We start from the raw sequence: 23,213 nt of genomic DNA, 5'->3' as shown, positions 1-23,213 counted from the left end.
CCCGACCTACATCCTCCGGCTCCACCATTGAATTACCACTGAGGTCCTTAATGGGCCCTACTCTTTCCCTTTTACCCTTAATGTACTTGTAAAACAACTTGGGATATTCCTTTATTTTATCTGCCAGTATCCTTTCATGTCCCGTTTTTTGCTCCCCCAAATTCCTTTTTAAGTTCCCTCTTGCACATTCTATACACTTCTAGGCTTCTGCTGTTTTGAGCCCTCGATATCTGCCATACGCCTCCCTCTTTCTCCTTATCCAATGCTGTATATCCCTCAATATCCAGGGTTCACTGGATTTGTTGGTCCCACCCTTTTACTTGATTGGAACATGTTGGATCTGAACTTTCCCTATTTCCTTCTTCAATGCGTCCCACTGTTCAGTCACAGATTTACCTAAAAGTGTCTGCTCCCAGTCCACTCTGGCCAAATCCGGGGCGGGATTCTCTCAGCCTGGGGCCGGGCGGGAGAATCCACAGACCCGAAAATTGGCGCCGTTGGCACCGGCGTGATTGGCGCGGCGCTGGTCGGGGGCCGCTCTACGTGGCTGGGCTGCAGATTCTTGGGCCGAGCAGCTGTCGTAAAAATGCCGAGTCCCGCCGGCGCTGTCCACGCCTGCTCTCAGACGGCGGGAACTCGACATATCGGGGGGCGGCCTGTGGGGGGGGGGGTTCCGACCCGAGGGGGGCCCCCGATGTGGCCCGGCCCGTGATTGGGGCCCACCGATCGGCGGGCCGGCCTCTCTGGCTGGGGGCCTCGATTCTTCTGCGCCGGCCCCTGTAGTCCTGTGCCATGTTGTGTCAGGGCCGACGCGTTGAAGGAAGCCACTGTGCATGGGCGCGTTGGTGCCGGTGCCACTGTGCATGGGCGCGTTGGTGCCGGTGCCACTGTGCATGGGTGCGTTGGTGCCGGTGCCACTGCGCATGGGCGCGTTGGTGCCGGTGCCACTGAGCATGGGCGCGTTGGTGCCGGTGCCACTGTGCATGGGCGCGTTGGTGCCGGTGCCACTGTGCATGGGTGCGTTGGTGCCGGTGCCACTGTGCATGGGCGCGTTGGTGCCGGTGCCACTGTGCATGGGTGCCTTGGTGCCGGTGCCACTGTGCATGCGCAGTTCCTGCGGCGCCCAGTTCACGCCGGAATCAGCAGCTGGAGCAGCGTGAACCGCTCCAGGGCCGTGCTGACCCCCTGTCGGGGCCAGAATTGCCGATCCTGAGGCCGTGTTGAGGCCGTCGAGAAAGGCGACGGCGTTTCCGACGGCGTCAACACTTAGCCTCAGGATCACTGAATCCCGCCCCATATCTGATCTTATTAAAATTGGCCTTTCCCCGGTTTAGAACATTGATCTCAGACCTCCTGTTGTCCTTTTCCATAACAACCTTGAATATAATGAAGTTATGATCACTGTCTTCAAAATGCTCTCCCGCTGATACTTCAACCACCTGCCCAGCTTCTTTACCGAAAATTAAGACCAGGCCCCCTCTCTTGTAGGTCCTTCTATGTATTGGCTTAAAAAGTTCTCCTGGGTGCATTTTAAGTATTCCCTCTCTCTAAACCTTTCAAACTTTGGCTGCCCCAGTTATGTTGGGGAAGTTGAAATCCCCCACTGTCACTATCCTATTACGTTTACACCTCTCTGAAATTTGCCTACATATCTGCTCTTCTATTTCTCTCGGACTGTTTGGGGGCCGATAGGACACTCCCAGCAATGTGATTGCTCCTTTTTGGTTTTTAAGTTCTACCCATATGGCCTCAGTTGAAGAGCCTTCTATGATATCACCCTCCCCCCATGCTTTAATTAAGTCCCTGATCAAAATTGTGACTCCTCTTTTCTTCCTTCCTTATCTCGCCTGAAGATTGTGTATCCTGGAATATTGAACTGCCAATCCTGCTCCTCTCTCAACCAGCAGCTTGTACCTTTATTATTGCACATGTTCAATGATTTCCTATCCCCAGGGGGTCACTGCCTCCCACCCTCACTCAAGCCTTCGTTTCCTTGCTCCTCGAGTGGGATAAGGACACAACAAGAGTCTGGTTCATGCCATCCTATCTCGCCTTTGAATGCAGACACCAAGGTGCTGGCGTTCCAGTTGGAGCTTTGCATCTCGGATATAATATCAGAGGATCAAACAGACAAGGGCAGCCAATTGGGCAGCGCGGTGGCGCAGTGGGTTAGCCCTGTTGCCTCATGGCGCCAAGGTCCCAGGTTCAATCCCGGCTCTGGGTCACTGTCCGTGTGGAGTTTGCACATTCTCCCCGTGTTTGCGTGGGTTTCGCCCCCACAACCCAAAGATGTGCAGGGTAGGTGAATTGGCCACGCTAAATTGCCCCTTAATTGGAAAAAAATTGATTGGGTACCCTAAATTTATTTTTTAAAAATGAAGGGCAGACAATTGTCGGCCAATATACATTGCCTGTTAAATGTCAATCTTTCCCTGTACCCATTACCGAAACCTGAGAAAAACAAAAATTCCAATTTTTGAACAACCCACTTGTCACTCCTCATTTCCTGAGGTTAGCCTCACCCTTGATGTGTATTTACCATCAATTCACTGGATAACAAGTTAGGCGTATTTTACCTTGTTCGCCGATGGAGCATTTGAACGCGGCCCACCACAGATTGTTTGAATAAAAATTGACCTTGATGCTCAAAAAGCATTTGACAGGGCGGAATTTATTTGAGATTCTCGGGAGATTTGGATTTGGTCATAAAATTTCTTCCTGGATTCACCTGTTATATAATGCCCTCTCCTGCCAGTGTTTGTATGAATCCCTTGAATTCTGATTATTTTCTCTTGAATAGGGGCATGAGACAGAGCTGCCCACTCTTGTTCGCCCTGGGAATAGGGCCGCTCGCTATAGTGTTGAGGTCCTCCAGTGAGTGGAGGTCTATTAGTCGAGATGGGGTGGAGCATCAGGTGGCTCTCTCTATGCGGGTGACCTACTTCTTTATATTACAGACACAGCTCCCTCCATCAACGGCATAAGGAAGTTGCTTAACACCATCAGCTCCTTCTCTGGGTATAAAATGAATTTAGGCAAGAGTGAAGGATTCCCAGTTAACCCCGAGCCCAAATGGGGCGTTACCTTTCCGCTTCTCTAATACAAGCCTTCGCTATCTGTTGGTCCGGGTGGCCCAGGACTGGGGCTCACTTCATAAGTTGAACCACGGGGGCAGCACGGTGGCACAGTGGGTTAGCCCTGCTGCCTCACGGCGCTGAGGTCCCAGGTTCGATCCTGGCTCTGGGTCACTGTCCGTGTGGAGTTTGCACATTCTCCCCGTGATTGCGTGGGTTTCGCCCCCACAACCCAAAGATGTGCAGGCTAGGTGGATTGGCCATGCTAAAGTGTCCCATAATTGGAAAAAATTAATAGGGTACTCAAAATTTTTTTTAAAATAAGTTGAACTACCACTAGCCTAATAAATAGTGTTAAAACAAATTTGCAGAGGTGGAAGAACCTATCGTTGGCAGGTAGGATTGAAATGAACGTGCTCCGAGGTTTTTATTTTTATTTTTGCAATGTCTTCTCATTTTTCTTCCCAAGTCCTTTCTTATCAAGATTAACAAATTGATTCCTTCATTTATTTGGGCAGGTAAGAATCCTAGAATCCGTAGCTAAAAAGGAATAGGGAGCTTGGCCTTCCCTAATTTATTGCTTTATTTCCGGGCTGCTAACATCCAAAAAATGTTGTTGTGAATCAGTGACCCTGATTCTATTTGGGGACAAATTAAGGCTCGCTCCTGCATTACCTCTACTCTTCTTGCCATAGTCACTGTCCTTTTCCCCCACAAGACTTTCTTCTAACCCAAAGGTGGTCTCCTCTCTGAGGATTTTGAAAATGTTTAGATGACACTTTAAGTTCCTATCCCTGTCTTTGCAGCCCCTATTTTTAACAAATGGCGGCATGGTGTTGCAGTGGTTAGCACTGCTGCCTATGGCGCTGAGGACCCGGGTTCGAATCCCGGCTCTGGGTCACTGTCCGTGTGGAGTTTGCACATTCTCCCCGTGTCTGCGTGGGTTTCACCCTCACAACCCAAAGGTGTGCAGGTTAGGTGGATCCCCCACGCCGGGTGGGAGAATCGAGGGGGGGTCGAGCGAGTCCTGCCACGCCGCCCCGGCACCCACATGCGATTCTTCCACACCCCCCCCCCAAAAAAGGCACGCCGAGATTTACGACAGGCCGCTCGGAGAATCGCCGCTTGCCGTTTGTAATGGGCGAGCAGCGATTCTCTGGCCCGGATGGGCCGATTCGCCTGCCCAATACGATGGGTTCTCGCTGGCGTCAACCACACCTGGTCACTGCCAGCGTCAACAGCGCAAGAACGCTGCATGGGCGGCCTGTGGGGGTGGGGGGTGGGTGGAGGGAGGACCGAGCACCGGGGGGGCGCTCAGAAGGGGTCTGGCCCACAATCGGTGCCCACCGATCGGCGGGCCAGCGTCTCTAAAGGACGCACTCTTTTATTCTGCCGCCCCGCAAGATCACTCCTCCATGCCTTGCAGGGCGCCTGCGGGGAGGACGGCAACCTGCGCATGCGTGGTTGGCGTCATTTACGCGCCGCCGCTTTCACGTGGCGCCAAGGCCTGGCACGCGTAAATGATGCGGCGCCACTCCTAGCTCCCCGGGGGTTGGAGAATAGTGGGCGAGGAGCGGCCTCCGCGCCGGAGTGAAACACTCCGGTTTTCACTCCAACGTCGGCACTTAGAGACTCCCGTTGGGAGAAACCCGCCCTCTAAATTTATTTTTTAAAAAACAATCGCCTTTTCCTATCTTCTGGTTTGGATCCAACATTAAAATCTTGGAGAGTGAAGTGTCTGGAGTGTTTCGGGGACCTGTCTGTGGCTGGGAAGTTTGCTAGTGTTCGAGAGTTAGCTGATAACTTTCAGCTGCCTAACTCTAGCCTTTTTCGATATTTTAAGTTTGCGACTTCTCGCCTCTGGCTTTTCCCTCCTTTCTTTTGATGCCACCTTCTTCGTTGCTGAAGAGGATTCTGGGTCAATTCGGCCATATTCTTTCGTCGGATTCCATCGCTCTAGGCGGGTTGAGGGCGAAATGGGAAGGTGAATTGGGCCCTATTCTTACTAGTGAGGTTTGGAGTGAGGCCCTTCACAGGATCAACACTACGTCCTCATGTGCTCGGTTGAGCCCAATTCAGTTTAAGGTTTTATACAGGACATACTTGACTTGGGCAAAGATGAGTGGGGTTTTCCAAATGTTGAGTATGATCGCTGTTCTCTTGGCCTGGCTAGCCACGTGCATATAGAATTTACAGTGCAGAAGGAGGCCATTCGGCCCATTGAGTCTGCACTGGCCCTTAGAAAGAGCACCCCACTTACACCCACACCTCCACTTATCCCCGTAACCTAGTAGCCCCACCTAACCTTTTTTGAACACAATTTATTATGGCCAATCCACCTAACCCGCACATCTTTGGACTGTGGGAGGAAACCGGAGCACCCGGAGGAAACCCACGCAGACACGGGGAGGAAGTGCAAACTCCGCACAGACAGTGAGCCAAGCCGGGAACTGAACCTGGGACCCTGGAGCTGTGAAGCAACTGTGCTAACCATTGTACTACAGTGCTGCCCATGTTCTGGCCCTGCTTCAAACTCGTTGGTTTTTGGATTTGTTTCTTTCGGACCATGTGGATTTGGAGCCATGTCCACTGGTGGCCATATTTGGGTGCCGGATTCACCAGTGATCCAGTCTTGGGTAGAGGCGTATGTTGTTGTCTTTGCTTCACTGATAGCCCGAAGGTGAATATTGCTTAGTTGGAGCTTTCCCATTCCACCCAGTGTCTCTGATTGGTTGGATGATTTAATGTCGTTCCAACAGTTGAGAAAGTCAAAATCATCATCAGGCGCAGTGGAGAGGTTCTACCTCAGGTGGCAACTATTTATTTAGTTTTTAAAGAGTTAGTCACTGTCAGCTGTTAGGGGGTTTAGGTTAGTTTTAGTATTTATGTTAATTATGTGTTGTTTTTTATTACTTTTATATTTGTTTGTGATCTGTTGCATTCTTTTGCTTTTGTTTGTGTTATTATGAAAAAACTCGAAAGAGTCGAATCTATACCCCCTTCTTACTGAGATCCATGTTCTGAAATCCAAACACAAATTGAATGTAAAAGTCAGACCCGTTTATTCATTTAGTTAGTACAGCGGGACATAAAATAAATTCAGTCTGCTGCTAAATGTCACTCAGACTGCAGCTCAGTTGGAATTCTAATCATTCTGGTGCAGATTGTGCATAATATCCATTATGTTAAGTGTTTCCTGTTGTTTTAGTTGAGACAGAATTCCTGGACAAATTATTTAATGTGTTAGGAGGCTTTTAAATGGATTGTTTTTATCTGTATGTGTATAGACCCTCATTCAGGAACAATGCTGTTTCAATTGAGATATTTCTTTGCAAACTAGCTTTGTGATTTTAATCCTCGTTGTGACCCAGACTTTCTGATGAAAGCTAGGTAATTGTTTAAGTGCTTCTTGTGGGTAAAGTTTAATGAAAAGAATGAAAGGTTTATGGCGGCCTCATTAACAACGGATCAGTAGACAGAATTCTTAAGAGATTAAATCATCCTCATTTATTAACTTGCTGTTGCGAATTTCACATTTCGTCAAGGTGACGGATGCTGGTGGTACCTTTCATCTTCTGTCGGCACCGCACACTTCCCAATCAGATCTGGCCTGGTTTAGTTTACCCAATAATGCCTCCAGACAAGAATCCCAGTACAATGACCCACCATACCTTCCATTCCTGGCACCAGATATCCTCATACCAATGCTCCAATGGGTTGTTTAATCCTGGCTGGGCAAACAGTGGGACATTTACCAATGAAACTGCCAATGATAAATATAAATCAGTGAATAACAAGAGGAACCCATCGGTAATGGGAGATGAAGAACAATACCAGACGTAATCCATGCTTGAGCATCCTGATTTTAATTTCTCCACCATCAACATCTGTGGCTTTAATTAAGACCCTAAGTTCTGGAATTCCCACCCTAAATCTCTCTATCTCTCTCTCCTCCTTTACATCTCTCCTAAAACCTACCTCTTCCACCAAGCTTTCGGCCATATGAAGAGAAACTAAGCCTCTGACTATATTCATTGGAGTTTAGAAGAGTGAGAGGGGATCTTAGAAACTTACAAAATTCTAACAGGATTAGACAGGGTAGATTCGGAAAGAATGTTCCCAATGGTGGGGAGTCCAGAACTAGGGGGTCATAGTTTGAGCATAAGGGCTAAACCTTTCAGGATTGAGATGAGGAGAAATTTCTTCACCCACACAGTGGAATTTGCAGCCATAAAATATAGCTGAGTCCAAAAATATTTCAAGAAGGAATTAGATACAGCTCTTGGGGCTAAAGGGATCAAAGGATATGGGGGGAAGGCGGGATCAGGGTATTGAACTTGATGATCAGCCATGATCACAATGAATGGCTGAGCAGGCTCGAAGGGCCGAATGGCCTCCTCCTGCTTCTATTTTCTATGTTTTTATGTCACCTGTCCTGATAATTCTGTAAGTGGTTCGGTGTCAAATTCCATTGCACAACAAGCCAAGAGCCTTGGAATGTTCTACTACATTAAAGATGCTATATAAATCCTTTGTGCGTTAGTAACAATTGATGTCAGGATAGGGGTCCTCCATCATAAGGGAGCACAAGAGGCAAGTGCTGCTAAAGGACTAAATATATGGACGGTGTAGGATCTCTTATTCTATCTTTTAATAAGGGTCGATAGTCTGGTTGATTGGAGGTGTCCAAAATACAACTTTATTGCTAATTATTCACTTGAATAAGAACTGAATCAAAACTTAGAAACAAAATATGAAACAATACATACAAGAGTCAAACACATGGCAAAAATAAGCATCAAACATAAAAGATAAAGAAATCACTTTAAACACAAACAAATGGATAGGTGAGTCAAGAATTCAGGAAGACAGGAATTCAGGAACAAATCTTTGACCAAGAGGTCTTACTTTTAAGGGAATCCTTATCGATGGTCTAATCCCTCATTTACCCTCATTGAAATGAAAATCGCTTATTGTCACGAGTAGGCTTCAATAAAGTTACTGTGAAAAGCCCCCATCGGTTTCTAATTTTCAGCTGAGACCTCCTGATTTGTTCAAATAGATGCCTGAGGATGATTTATTAATCAAACATTGGCCATTACATAAGAATTACTGATGTCCAACAAAGTTAATTCAGTGTCTGCGTGCACCACCTTAGGAGAATGGGATTCTCACGCCACAAATAGCTATCAACCTTGCTGTAACTAATTATTTGATACATTCTTATTGCTAAATGCATTGGAATACAATTCCAATTCATTATATGAAACATTCGTTGAAACAATGTCTGAATTTCTGCTGACATGTCCCTAAAGTTCAGTAGTTTATTCATTATCTGATACAATGATTATCTTTTCATAGTCATGGCCTTTTGAATAATTCCATTCTGTAACTATCAGTACCTAAAGACATCAAATACATCAATGAATCAATAAATCAATAACCTATCAGACAGGTAACCCTATTACAGTGCCAAACCATAATGTGATACTTGTCCTTTTAAAAGCATCGGGGTGAAATTGTTCTGCAATGTACTTATTTCAAACAGGTTAACAGCTCTATTAAATTGTGGACAATGGAATTCCATGTGAATGCATTGAGGAGTATCTTTGCTAATTTCAGAGCGAAGTTGCACACACCGGGGGCATATGCAAGGCACCGAAGGACAAGGAGAAATCTTATGGGGTTTGTAGACCTGAATGCCCGACACTCCTGAATATGCACCGGGAAGATCTGCTCCGGGAGCAGGGGTTTGCAAAATCCGCTCTTATGGAAAATGATTTCCTTTCCTCCTGCTTCAGGCACACTGGAATTGACTATTTTGTTTCCAAGCAGGAATTTCTTGTTTTGTGAAACTTAAATTCCTGACAAGGGCAAACAGTTTGGCCTGTAAACTCAGGCCATCTATTTGATGGTTTTATTTGTTAACCGCGCCAGGTGGTGGTGAGAGAAAATTGTCTGAAGAATGTCTCTTTAGGTCCGAAATTGATCTTGGAGATGCCTGAGGAAGAAAGCAGTTCCCAGAAGAGCGTCAGGACAGCATTGAGGCCATGAGGCACGTTTGATGGAGTGTTTGAAAGGAGAGAAGAGAGGTAGAGGGAGAGAGGTTTAGGGAGCAAATTACAGAGCTTTAAACACAGCCACCAAGGTGGCGAGATTTAATTCTGAGATGCTGAGCAGGTCAGAAATCGAGGAGTGTGGATATCTTGGAGGGTTCTAGGACTGGGGAGGAGAGACAGGGAGGTATTGAAAAAGAGGATGAGAATTTTAAACTCGAGGCATTGCTTAATCAGAAAGCAGGTTCTCCCCAGCACTGGCATCTCCTCTCAAACCAAGGGCACCATGAATGATATTTTTAAGTGCAGCACAGATGAGGCTTTCCTAGGTGGCGGCGATTACAGCAAGCGTTTGACCATCAGCTCCCAGGAGGTTGTTCTAGAGAACTGGCTGTTATATTACATTTTGTGGTAATATGTCGTTATTCTTTGCCTTTTGATCCAGAATGGTCTGATGAGTTGATGATAAAGAAACCACCAATCTTTAGATTGAAGCAATACTAATTTATTGAATACCGATTAATTAAATAAAGTTTGCACACGCTACTGAGCTGTAACTACTAATAAAGTAAGGTTGAATCTGTTAAACAGTAATCTATAATCTTGTATTAACTAATGATGACCTCGTGCTAACTCTCTCTAATCTAAACTACTCCTCGTGCTGCGATCAATACTTCTCCTTTGCTAACTCTTCACTAACATTCCTTGAGGTCTGATGTTTATACTGGGAACTGGTGGTGCCCTCTGGTGTTTGAATTACACTGAGATGTAATAATTAACCCTTCACTGGCGTGCCTATATACATATCATTGATCAAGTGCTGCAGGTCCAACTCAAGCTTCACAATGTACTGAAAAATTAACACAAGCAGCACGGTTGTTAAGGTGAGCTAACCAGACCTAGGAAAGAGTCATTGCAGCATTTATAATTAGATCGTCTACAATTGCTTGCTACTTCAAAAGTATAACCATAGTTAAGCTACCTGCTTTCCTTACGCCTAGAACATTCTGACCATCATTAAGACAAAGCATTTAGAATGAAAATGGCCAAGTCTGGTTCTAATTCCTTTATCATGACTTGAAGCACGTTAGATAAACGGCATTTTGTCCCACTTGTGAGGCAATGTCCACACTGCACACACTTTGTTCCCTTTTAGTGTATTCCCCACTGACAGTCAGCGGGCTGTGTGACCTTTGCGCTGAATCATCTTCTTTCGGACTACTTTTAGTGTCATCGCTCAGTACAGACCCAGGTGGCAACTGCTGCACCTGCAGTCACTCCCAGTGGCAATAAATCACTTACCAAAGCTGTTTGGCACCAAACAAAATGTCAGTTATGCTTGTTAACTTCAAAACCAACTGTTTAATACCTGAGGGAGTTCGTTATCTGTGGCTAAACACCTAGGGATTGGATCGCCTGTGGGTGTAGAGAGAGAAATAGAAACATCAAAAGGAACGTTTGTGTGAACACTTCTACAGAGAAAACCATCAGTGTGAGGAATTAGGTCACCTGACTGTGTGGTCACGTGACCCCCCTCCAACTAATCCAGAGATCAAACCACAACGACAAATGCTTCAGAAATTCAAGAAACAGCAAATACTGCAATGTGTCCCCGAGACTCTATAAGCTGATGGTCATTGATTACACAGGAAATGAAATGAAAATCACTTATTGTCACGAGTAGGCTGTAAATGAAGTTACTGTGAAAAGCCCCTAGTCGCCACATTCCGGCGCCTGTTCGGGAAGACTGGTACGGGAATTGAACCGTGCTGCTGGCCTGCCTCGGTCTGCTTTACAAGCCAGCTATTTAGCCCACTGTGCTAAACCAGCCCCTAATAACACATTGTTTCAGTGCAGCCAACACAAACAGATTCAACAGAGAGTCACAGAGAGCTCAGTTAGAATGTTTTGGGAACACCAGGATAGAATCGAATTAGATTTTATTCATGAACAGATACAACAGCAAAAATGACAGAAGGTGCGATTCTCCGGCCTCGTTGTGATCTTGTTCATGTGAAACGAGGCGGGTGAATAGTGGGGGAGGCCAAAAAAAAGAACCAGGCCAGGCGCCAAACATGTCTGCGATGCACCCATCCCGCTCCCACAGGCGAAACCAGGAACTCGCCGTAGCGTGGCGAGAAACCAATTTTCAAAACTTAAGCCCCCATTTCCATACAATTAACGGGAGCCACCGCATATCCGACGGTTTCCCGTCATTCAGCGGCCTCCCTAGCAAGTGGTCACGCTGGCGCCGATTAGTACTCCTCCTGGCGGAAGGGTTTCTGCGGGGAGGCGAGGAGGTGAGTAGCCACCTGTGCTCACAGGCAAAGAGCCCAGGGCACTGGTGCTTGGCGGGGGGGGGGGGCCCCGCAGGGGTGAGCCACCATGGGAGGATGGGGGGGAGGCGCGAAGGGGAAACCACACCTGGCACCACCAAACAACCCCTGGATCATGTGAACATTCCGGGGCAACCCTTTCCCCTGCCCGTCTGCACCACCGACCACCCATAACCCCATCGACTCCCAAGGCCTCTGGCTGAAGGCTATTGCTAATAGGGAAGTGGCAATTGTGGTTAAGTGGGCACTTCGCATAATCCAAGCGGGTTCCTGTGGCTAGGCGGGCCATGTAGCGAGTCATTGCCTGGCATCCCAATCACACCTTGATGCATGGACACTGTGCCTGAACATTGCGGGCGGCAACACCATACATGCAAAAGCCAACATCCAAACACCCAGGGGTTGGGTCACAGCTGCAGGGACATGTCCACGGCCGGAGACTGGGTAAGTGCCATGGGGGGGGGGATGCTTGGAGACATAGGCCAAGGGTTCAGAGGTCGGCCCGTTTTGCGGAAGAAAGTGACAGAGGCATCATACTGGTTGTGCACAAGGGTGTTTATTGTGTGTAACAGTGCCCCACTCTCCCAATGTGGCCCCCCCTTCATCCCGTACTTAACCCCTCCCATCCTGTCCCTCCTTCTTTGCTGCCCTCGGTGATCCTCAATGTGCTTTGCCTACCTCTATGTCTAGATGTGTCTCCAGGATGCACTTTAGAGGTGGAGGCAGCCAGCTGCTTACCTCGTCCCGTGGCCTTTGATGCCCCTGGAGGGGATCCTCTGGGGGTCTGGGGCCGGAGGGCCCTGGCACATGCACAGCCCGTTCTTCCCTGACCCGGGTGCTGACTGTGATACGCGGCCTCATCAGAGGGGTGGAACTCGGGGGAGCTGGTGGCCACAGTCGCCACTCCTTGGGAAGGTCCCGGTTGCCATCCAGTGGCCCCTCCTCTGGTCGGGGCCCACAGGGCCTTGGGGTTCACCTTGGGACAGAGGGACAGCTGGTTCGAGCCCCGGCTCCCCTTCATCATTGACTCTGCCAGCTCTGGCAGTTCCCCATGGTCTGCACCATCGTGTCGACACCCTCGGCGATGCTCCTCAGTGACTGGGACATGTTCTGCAGTGACTCGGCCATGTCCATCTGTGACTGAGACAAGCTTCGCAGCGCCTCAGACATTCCCATCTGAGAGTGGGGCATGTCCCACAGAACCTCATGAAGGTCGGCCTGGTACTGAGTGACATCCCCCAGTGATGTGGTCATTTTGCCGAGGCCCTCAGCCATGCCCGTAACGGACTGCGCGACGCCCTGGACACCTTCACTAATGGTGCCGACGTCATGCAGCAGGCTCTCCACTGCGGTCGCCACCCTAGCAGTGTTGGCCTCGGTGCCACGCATTGCCGGCAGCATCACCTGTGTTTGTAGCCTCTGGGACCCCTTGTCAAGGACCTGCTGGAGTGTCGCTGACATCTCACTCTGAATGTCCCGGCTGTACCCTAACATCTCCATCAGCTCCGGGAAAGCCTCTGCCACAGGCTCAGCAACGGGCTGGGACCCAGCTGTGTCCTGGGATCCAGCAGCCCTCCGACTGCTGTCTAGCCTGAGGGGTTCCTGCCTCCACCTGAGGTACATCAGCAGCAGTGCGACGCTCACCAGGTTGTGCCCAGAAGCCTGATCACCAACATTTCCCACCGAGGTGCTGCTGGAGAGTGGGGATGACAATTGTGACACCTCGATTGTGTCTTCCTCAGAGCTCTGCTGCAGGAGAATGGACATGTGGTCAGTGGGGGGGGGATGGGCCAGTCAGTAAGGCGATAACAACTCACGTTTGGCCTGGTGGTTCCTCACCTCTGCGGCGTCCGCCAGCCTCCATATTGGTGACCGCTCTATTCTCAGCCACACCGGTCACCTCCAGGATCCGCTCCTCGAAGGAGGTGAGGATTCTTAAGTCCGGCAACCCACCGCCAGTGTGGGCTCTCTCCCGGTGATTGTGGAATAGCTTTTCCTGTGGAGATGCAGAGAGGGCATCATTAGGCACATGTGTGGTTCACAGTGGTGGGATGGGGGGTGTGAAGGATGGGGTGGGGGGCTTGGAGGGCGGGTTGGGGTCGCAGGAAAGTTGTGGGATGGTGCTCATGTGGGGGCGGAAAGGTCTTGGCGGTGTGTGTGGGGGTGGGGTGGTGGGGGTGGGGTGGGGGGGTTGGCGGGTGGGGGGGGCGCGGTGTCTACTCACTAGTGCTGCCCGGTGTAGGTCATTGATCTTTTTCTGGCACTGGAGGCCTGTCCTCCTCGTCACAATCCCGGTGTTCACAGCCACCAGCCCCCTCAACAATTGTATAAGGTGTTAGTGAGGCCACATCTGGAGTATTGTGTTCAGTTTTGGTCTCCTTACCTGAGAAAGGATGTACTGGTGTTGGAGGGTGTGCAGAGGAGATTCACTAGGTTAATCCCAGAGCTGAAGGGGTTGGATTACGAGGAGAGATTGAGTAGACAGGGACTGTACTTGTTGGAATTTAGAAGGATGAGGGGGGATCTTATAGAAACATATAAAATGATGAAGGGAATAGATAGGAGAGATGCGGGCAGGTTGTTTCCACTGGCGGGTGAAAGCAGAACTAGGGGGCATAGCCTCAAAATAAGGGGAAGTAGATTTAGGACTGAGTTTAGGAGGAACTTCTTCACCCAAAGGGTTGTGAATCTATGGAATTCCTTGCCCAGTGAAGCAGTTGAGGCTCCTTCATTAAATGTTTTTAAGATAAAGATAGATAGTTTTTTGAAGAATAAAGGGATCAAGGGTTATGGCGTTCGGGCCGGAAAGTGGAGCTGAGTCCACAAAAGATCAGCCATGATCTCATTGAACGGCGGAGCAGGCTCGAGGGGCCAGATGGCCTACTCCTGCTCCTAGTTCTTATGTTCTTAACCCAGGCAGCACTGTCTCACCCTCCGGAAGCCTCGGGGGAACAGGACATCCCTCCCGGCCTCCACTGCGTTTAGGAACCTGGCCAGTTGTGCATCCCCGAATCTTGGGGCCAGCCTCCTGGGTGCCATTGTTGCGCGCTGGCTGGGGTTGGCTGAGCAAGAGATGTTTAAATGCTTCTTGACCTTGTTCCCGGGGGCTGGCGAGCGGAGTTCCGGTGAATCAGCTGGCGAGCCGTCGTTTGTGGCGAGAAGCCCGTGAGGCCTCGTTCAATGGACCAAGTAACGTTGAATAGCGTTGCTGGCCTCGCTAGACTGAGCGCCGGGAAGCTCGCGGCAGTTCCCGCTCGCTCCCACACTTAAAAATCTTTCCGGAGAATCGCGCCCAGAGACCTTTATACTTTTACAATTTTCCATGTGAACTTTGAGGTCAATTAACTTGTAAAGTTTTTCAGAGAAGTATTTATTGAGTCATATACTTGTACAGCTCAGTGCCTCAAAGACATTTTTTAATTCATTATTGGGATGGGAATGTCTTTGGCAAGGCCAGCATTTATTGCTCATTCTCACTGCCCTTGAGAAGGTGACAGGGAGATGAGTCGCTTTCTTGAACCACTACAGTCCATGTGGTGTTGATGCACACATTGCTGTTACAGAGGGAGTTTCAGGTTTGGACACAGTGACAGTGAAGGAATGGTGAAATAGATCCAAATCAGGATGGTGAGTGACTTGGAGGAAAACTTGCATGTGGTGGTGTTCCCATGCATTTGCTGCCCTTGTCCTTCTCGGTGATCAAGGTCCCTGAAGGATGCTGTTGAAAGATTACTTGGTAAATTACTGCAGTGCATCTTTTGATGGTGCACACTGCAGCCTGGCTCTCTGATGGCGGAGCGAGAGAATGCTTAAGGTAGTCAATAGGGTGTTGATCAAGTGGATTACTTTGTTTTGAATGACATCAAGTTTCTTAAGAGTTGTTGGGGCTGCACTCATCCAGGAAAGTAAAGAGCATTTCCTCACACTCCTGAATTGTGTCCTTAGATGGTGGACAGGCTTTGGGGAGTTCAGGAGGTGAATATCTCATTGTAGAATACCCAGCCTCTGACCTGCTCTTGTAGCCACAGTATTTAAATGTCTGGCCGAAAATTCTTTCTGGTCAATTGTAACCCCAGGATGTTGATGCTGTGGCATTCCACGATGATAATGCAGATGGATGTCAAGGGAAGGTTAAATTCTCTCTTAGAGATGGTTATTGTCTGGCACTTGTGTGACAGAAATGTTACCTGCTGTTTATCAGCCCAAGCCTGAATGTTGTCCAGGTCTTGCTGCCTGCAGGCACGACTGTTTCAGTACTTGAGGAGTTGCGACTGGTATTGAATACTATGCAATCATCAGCAAACCTGCTTCTGATGGAGGGAAGGTCATCGATGAAGCAACTAAAAGTAGTTGGGCCTCGGGTATTACCCTGAGGAACTCCTGCAGTGATGTCCTAGGACTGAGATGTTTGGTTTACAACAACCACAATCATCTTCCTTTGTGCTAGGTACACCATCTACCAATGAGGAGCTTTCCCCCTGATAGCCATTGGCTTTAGTATTTGTTAAGGGCCAGGGTTTAGAGAACCCCAAAGTGTATCATGGAGTTCACCTGACCCACAACTTTTAGCAGATTGTGGTATGGTGAGCACACGGCCCACTCTACAGGTGTGGTACTGCAGAAATGGAAAAGTATTTTTTAAAGCAAAACAATGTTTATTCTATGAATTCAAGTTAACCTTTTTAAAACATACAGTGAACATCTTAGCAACCATCAATTCAAATACAACCCCCAAAGAATACAACACTAAGTAATCCTTAATAACTTCCCAAACAACATCCAGAAAACAGAAGAAACGCCTTTTAACAGAAGCACATCAGGTTTACATTCACTACTGAAAACATTTATAATTCTGAATTCACCAAATGTTCAAGAGACAGTCTTTTCATGGCAGAGAGTTCAAAGTGCACCTGCTCTATCTGGCTTCAGCTCCAACACTGAAAACAAAACTAAAACACACCCTGCAGCAAACAGCCTAAACTGAAAGTAAAAAGCTGACAGACAGCCCCGCTCCACCCACACTCTGACATCACTGATAAACACCCATTTCTTCAACACCCATTTCTTAAAGGTACTCTCACATGACATTTTGCCAGCACTCTCTGATGCCAGTCAGTCAAATGCGGCCATGACATCAGGTCACTCTCACTTCACCTCTCTACTTCTTGTGCTCCTTCCACATTACTTTCAGCTCAATTTCATTATTCAATGGGACCATTTGTTTAAATTCTAGGGGAATCATGAATTAATTAACTTGTTTGCGTGCTAGAAAGCAGTCGATTCAACTCCAGATTTATCAGATTAGATTTACAAAGTAGGGTTGTATTCCCAGGAATTAGGAAAGTTAAGGATTGAGTTGATGTAAGTTTTCAAGATATGAGAGGAACAGATAGAGTAGATAGGGATAAATTATTTCTATTGGTTCCACTTCAGGTCTGAAATTAGGGGCGGAGTTGTCTGTTTCTGCTAGCAGCGGGGGGGGGGGGGGGGGGGGGGGGGGAATTTAATTTAGCGTGAGGCTAAAAATCAGTTTCCCAACGTTGGGATGGACTATCGGAATTCTGCTCTTGGGCTCTAAAGGCTGGTCAAGCTTCCCGATGAACGATATCAAGAAGCTTTTTTGCAAGGATTAGCATCTCATGCATGTTCATTAAAAGGCAAAATCGCCAGAATTAAGTGTTCCCCCTCCCCAAATGAAGGTCCCACCCAGCGAGAATTCAGAACCTTTAGTTTTACGGCTGCATATAAGTAGCGTGCAGCTGGAGAGCTTCACCTCTTCCATAACTTTGAGATCAGTAGGTGCTGCTTTCGCCTTCTTGGTGACTTTGCTTCTGTTGGGTGTCGGTTGCACAAGCTGCTTGATGGCTGGGAGGTGGGGTGAGGGGGGAAGGAGGGGGAGGGGGAGGGCTGGATGGGTAGAGTGGAAGCTGGACCCGGGGGGGGGCAGGGAGGAAGGCTGTCTAGATACCCTTTAAATAAGGTGCCCGGACCTTCATGCCCATGAGGTAATGGCAGAGGTTGCGATTTCTTGCCCACTCCTGCCACAAGGTTCACCAGACTTCACATGGATGCCTAAATAATAAGTTGCAAATGCAGTGTTGCACATGTTCAATCACTTGTCTTCCCCCCTCTCCCCCAGCGGGAATCACTCGCACTGCCGTGACCGCCATTGAGTTCGTGCTTCAGAACAGAAGGTTCCGCTCCAAGAAACACTTGTACAAAAAGTAGTGAGTTTGGAAGTCTCCCACCAATGGCAATCAATGCTCGATCAATTGTTCATTTTAAATCTGGCATTTACAGATAATTGTTACCCTAAAGTATTGAGAGATGTCAGGCAACAGCATCTTTATGGAGTTAGGTTGCGGGTCAGCCATAAAGTCATTGAATGGAAGTACAGACTTGAGGGACTGAATGGCCTCCTCCTGTTGCTTGGTTTATTTTCTTCCTTTGCATCATATAGATTTGGCCAAATGAATGTGAATTCTATTCCCTGATAGCAAATAGGTAAAGGTCACAGATTTAAAAATACTGGCAAAAGAGCTAAAAGGAAGATGTGTTCACTCAGAGAATCTCGGGATCCGGAAAAACTTGCAAAGATCGTGCCAACTGATCCCTTAAGTAACTGTGACAGGATATTGGTCAGGCCCTTGAGGATGAGAAACTGACAGGGTTATGGGAGAAAGGAAGGGTGCGGATCTAAGCACTATTCCTCTCTCAAAGAGCCAGCGCAAAGACGATGGATTGAATATTCTTCTTCTGTGGGGACTGTTGGAACGGATCCCTAAAGTAGACTTACCTCGAGTTCAGTCTTGTTTGTTTCTTTATTCGTTCATGGCACATGGGCGCCATTTGCAAGGTCAGTATTTGTAGTCCATTCCTAATTGCCCATGAAGTTGGCCGTTTCGGGGGGCAGTTAAGAGTCAACCACATTGCTGTGGGTTTGGAGTCACATGTAGGCCAGACCAGGGTATGGTGGCAGATTTCCTTCCCTAAAGGACAATAGCGTACCAGGCGGGCTTTTACATCAATGATAGTTGTCATGGTCACTATTTCTGAAACTAGCTTTATATTACAGATTCATCCATTGAATTTAAATTCCATTTGAACTTGAGCCTCTGGATCATTAGTCCAGTGAATTGCCACTACACCACTAGCAGGGGCTGTTTAGCACAGGGCTAAATCACTGGCTTTGCAAGCAGACCAAGGCAGGTCAGCAGCATGGTTCGATTCCCGTACCAGCCTCCCCGAACAGGCGCCGGAATGTGGCGATTAGGGGCTTTTCGCAGTAACTTCATTTGAAGCCTACTTGTGATAATAAGCAATTTTCATTCATTTCCCTTCATGGCGAGATGTTTTGGGCAGCTTCATCAGTGAAGCCGAGTTTTTGAAATGTTCCTTTTCTTGTGTCCTGCGACTGATGTTCCTCACTTTTGTTTATTTGCAGTGTTTGTCACGCCCCCGTCTTATTCACTTACATCTCCCTTGCTCAATGCAGATAACAACAGATTCATGGGTCGTTTCTTTCTATTCATCATGAGTCAGACTTTGACCCAGATTTTCACTCCCAGGTGGGAGAATTCACTTCGCTGCAGTTCTAATTTTGGTTCTGGGGGTGGAGGGGGCAGGGCGGGGAGGCCTGGATTGAGGGTGGAGGCTACCAGGTGCAAAGGCTGGCTGGATAGAAGGTCTGACTCTGTGTTCCAGCTTTGTTGATATTTTTAAAGATTAAAACAAGAAACCGACACCAATCACACAAGGAGAGATTAAGACAGGTCACCAGCAGTTCCAATGCTTGTGGTAGGTTTAAGTGTGGCAATGGTTAAACTACAATTGGACAAGGGTTTGTCGTTCCGGGTATGATGGAACTGACATTAAAGGAATGGAAAGCGTACAACATAGATTCACTAGGAGGCTGCTAGCATAAGAAATTCGAGTTGTGCAAAGACATTTTTAGATAATGGGGCAGTTTCCATCAGAGCAGAGGCAGCTAAGAGAAGATTTCGTAAAGATTTCACAGAACAATGACTGTGTGTGATTAGGGAAAGGCTATTTCCTCACATTAGAGAATCATTGACAAGGTGCCATCAGTTTCATTCAGCCAGGAGGGAAGAGAGGCACTTAGCCAATTGCCAGAGCATTGAAAGCTTTGAGACAGAGACTGGCAATATTTAAAGGCAAAGTCGAGAAACATTTGAAGCACAGGAAGAATCGGGAAAGAGGGGCAATGGGATTTGTTGCAGACTGGCTTCCCAAAGAGCCGGTATAGATACATCGGTCCAAAATTTCTACAGTTCTATGTGCCTGAATATTATCACTGTGAAATCCACAGTGGCATGGGGATAGAAATTATTCCAGCTTACTTTGATGACTTAAACTCAGCAAAATGCAAGTGGAATGGGTCAGAATAGGGAAACCAAAGGGAGGCCGAAATTAATTCTCATCAAAATATTTGGGGTGAGCTCCTGCCCCACGTTGGGCTGTCAGGTCTCCACAGACAGCTTGTCCAGTCAGACAAAAATCTAACTCCTCTGTCTTTATGGAGGAAGATCCAAAAAATCTCCCAGAATTAGTAGGGTTCCAAGAGCTTGTGAAAATGAGGAACTGAAATAAATTAATACTAGCAAATAGGTAGTACACAAAAGCAAATTGTATTGAAGGTTGATAAACCCCCTGGACTTGATGCACTATATTCCAGACTCTGGAAGCCGTTGGCTATAGAAATAGTGGACACATTAATGGTTATCTTTCAAATTCTGGGGCGGCAGGGGGGGCACAATGGTTAGCACTGCTGCCTCATGGCGCCGAGGTCCCAGGTTCGATCCTGGCTCTGGCTCACTGTCCGTGTGGAGTTTGCACATTCTCCCCGTGTTTGTGTGGCTTTCACCCCCATAACTCAAAGATGTGCAGGGTAGGTGAATTATCCCTTAATTTGGAAAAAAAAATCTTCCAAATTGATTCTAGAAAGATTTCTACATACTGGAAAATGGCCACTATTTAAGAAGAGATCGAGAGGGACAACGAAGAACTACAGACCTGCTAGTTTGACATTACTAGTTGGGAAAATGTTAGAATCAATTGTAAAAGATGTGATAACTGGACAATTAGAAAATTATGATATGATTGGGCAGAGTTAACATGGTTTTATGAAAGGAAAATCATGTTCGAGAAACCTGTTAAATTCTTTTGAGATGTTACTTGTAGATAGATGAAGGAGAACCAGTAGATGTGGAGTATCTTCATAGACATTTGATAAGGTCCCACTTCGGAGATTAGTGATCAAAATTAGAGCACATGGAATTGGGGGTAATATACTAGTAAGAATTAAGAATTGATTATCAGAGAAGATATAGAGAATAGGTTCGAACAGTTTTTCTCAGGGCGGCAGGCTGTTACTAGTGGGGTAACACTGGAAGAATCACAGCTGGAACCACAGCTGTTCACAATCTATATCAATAATTGTGGAGACCAAATGTAATATTTTCAAATTTGCTGATGACACAAAACTGGATGGGAACATAAGTTGTGAGGAGGATGCAGGGAGGCTTCAAGAGAATTTATATCAACTAAGTCAACAGGCAAGACTATTGCATATGGAATATAATATGAATAAATGTCAAGTTGGCCTTCATCGTGAGGGGATTTGAGCACAGGAGTAACGGTGTGTTGCAGGGTTGGTGCAGGCTTGATGGGTTGAATGGCCTCTTTCAGCACTTTAGGGATTCTATGATGAGAGATTGAGGAAACTGGGTCTATATTCTCTCGAGCAGGCAATGTTAAACTCGGAGGCGTGACCCGTGGGTGGGTCGCGGGCGGGTGTCGGGAGGGTCTGTCGCGGCACTCCCAATTGCGCAAATCTGCGCGCAACAGCCGTAGCAGCCGGTTTTAATAACACCAGCTGCAAGCAACCTTCAAAACGGCCGCGAACATGTAAAAAAAATGCGGCCGCACTGTGCATGCGTGCCAGATCATCGGCGCGCATGCGCAAAACTATGCATTTGCGCGCCGATGATTGGGCAGGCATGCGCAGTGCAGCCGCTTTTTAAAAAATGGTCGCAGCCTTTTGTTTTACAAGTTTGGGGGGTTTTATTCATTTTATTCATTTATTTTATTCATTTAATTTTTATTTTTCTCGTTTATTTTATTCATTTTTTTTTACAAGTTCGGGGGGGGGGTTTATTTGATAAAATATTACAGGAAAAAAATGCAAAACTTTGGACAGATGGAGTCTCCATACTTTCCGACATCGGAAGGCTTCACCTTCATCCAACAGGTTCCATTGGAGGAGCGTGTACGAGGGCCAAAGGGACCCAAAACCATTTCCTCCATTTTTGTCAGCAGCAAACAAGGTAGAAGAAAATGGTGAGTCGCAAAGGTCGGCAGGCGTGGGTCGCGAAGGTCGGCTGGCGTGGGTCGCGAAGGTCGGCTGGCGTGGGTCGCGAAGGTCAGCCGCGTGGGTTGCGAAGGTCGGCCGGTTGGCAAAAATGGGTTCCCCAGAAAAAAAGTTTGAAGAACACTGCTCTAGAGTTTAGACAGTGATTTCATTGAAACTTACAAAATTCTTATAGGTCAGGGTGAATGTTGATAAGGGGCTTAATTCTCTATTTGAGAGACATGGGGCGGGACTCACCGTTGGCCGACGCCGAAATCGAGAAACGCGATTGGGTGGAGAATAGCCTCCAATGCCAAAATCGCGGTAGGCGCCAGTTTGACGCAAATCGGGATGCTCCAGCACCCCAAAAATGGCCTAAATGCGTTGCTCACCACGCAGCGTTCAAGCACTGTTGGCATATCATTAGTGGGCCTGACCCTCTACTCTTCAGTGCCTCCGCCGATGGGCCAAGTTCCCGACGGCGCGGTTCACTTGTGGTCTCAGTGGTTGGGAACCCAGCACATTCGGCCGGGAGCCATGCTGCTGGCTGGGGCGGGGCTTCTGCGAGAGCTGGGAGAACAGGTGGGGGATGGGGGGATGGCCAGGGGAGCGGTATTTGGCAGGCTAGGTCTGTGCACGGCCAGCGCCATGTTTTATGGCGCGATCGCTACAGGTTGCCGCTTGCGCATGCGTGGCCATGGACACTCTCCAGCCGCTTTTATCGTGGGACCGGAGTTTCACTCGGCACGGCTGCTAGCCCCTCACCGGTCGCAGGATGGGTGAGGATTCAGACCCCATTTTTCTGTCGTAAAATGCCACAGTTCCCACACCGGCGTTGGCACTTAGCCTCCAAATCAGTGAATCTAGGCCTAAGTGTTCCTGCTGGGACTGAATAGTGTGTGATATGCATTTCCATGGGGGATGCTTTTCGGTAAGCAATTCAGGATATGCAAATAACTAAGGGGTCCAACACTTATTTAAGCATCCCTTTGTATAAAATTAGTCCATACAAATCTCACAATAAGCCCACGGCCTGAGCTGATTGGGGACATACCATCCCACATCTAAATTGGTATGACTTTGCACTGTTTCTTCTGGTGTCCCTCTATCACTACCCACTTGTCCTCTACAAAGTAACCAATACTGTGTATAGCTGTTACCTTGCATTGTTTCATCCCTTTCTGTCCATTCCTACACCTGCTATGTGCAATCACTCACTTCCTCCTCTTTGATTCACTCTTCCTCTCAATTTGTAGGATGATCAGGGAGGCACGGTGGGCAGTGGTTAGCATTGCTGCCTCACGGTGCCGAGGCTCTGGGTCACTGTCCATACGGAGTTTTGCACATTCACCCCGTGTTTGCGTGGGTCTCATCCCTA

This window comes from Scyliorhinus canicula, chromosome 16, assembly GCF_902713615.1.
Source record: "Scyliorhinus canicula chromosome 16, sScyCan1.1, whole genome shotgun sequence".
NCBI lineage: Eukaryota > Metazoa > Chordata > Chondrichthyes > Carcharhiniformes > Scyliorhinidae > Scyliorhinus > Scyliorhinus canicula.
Note: the sequence above shows the minus strand (reverse complement) of the source record.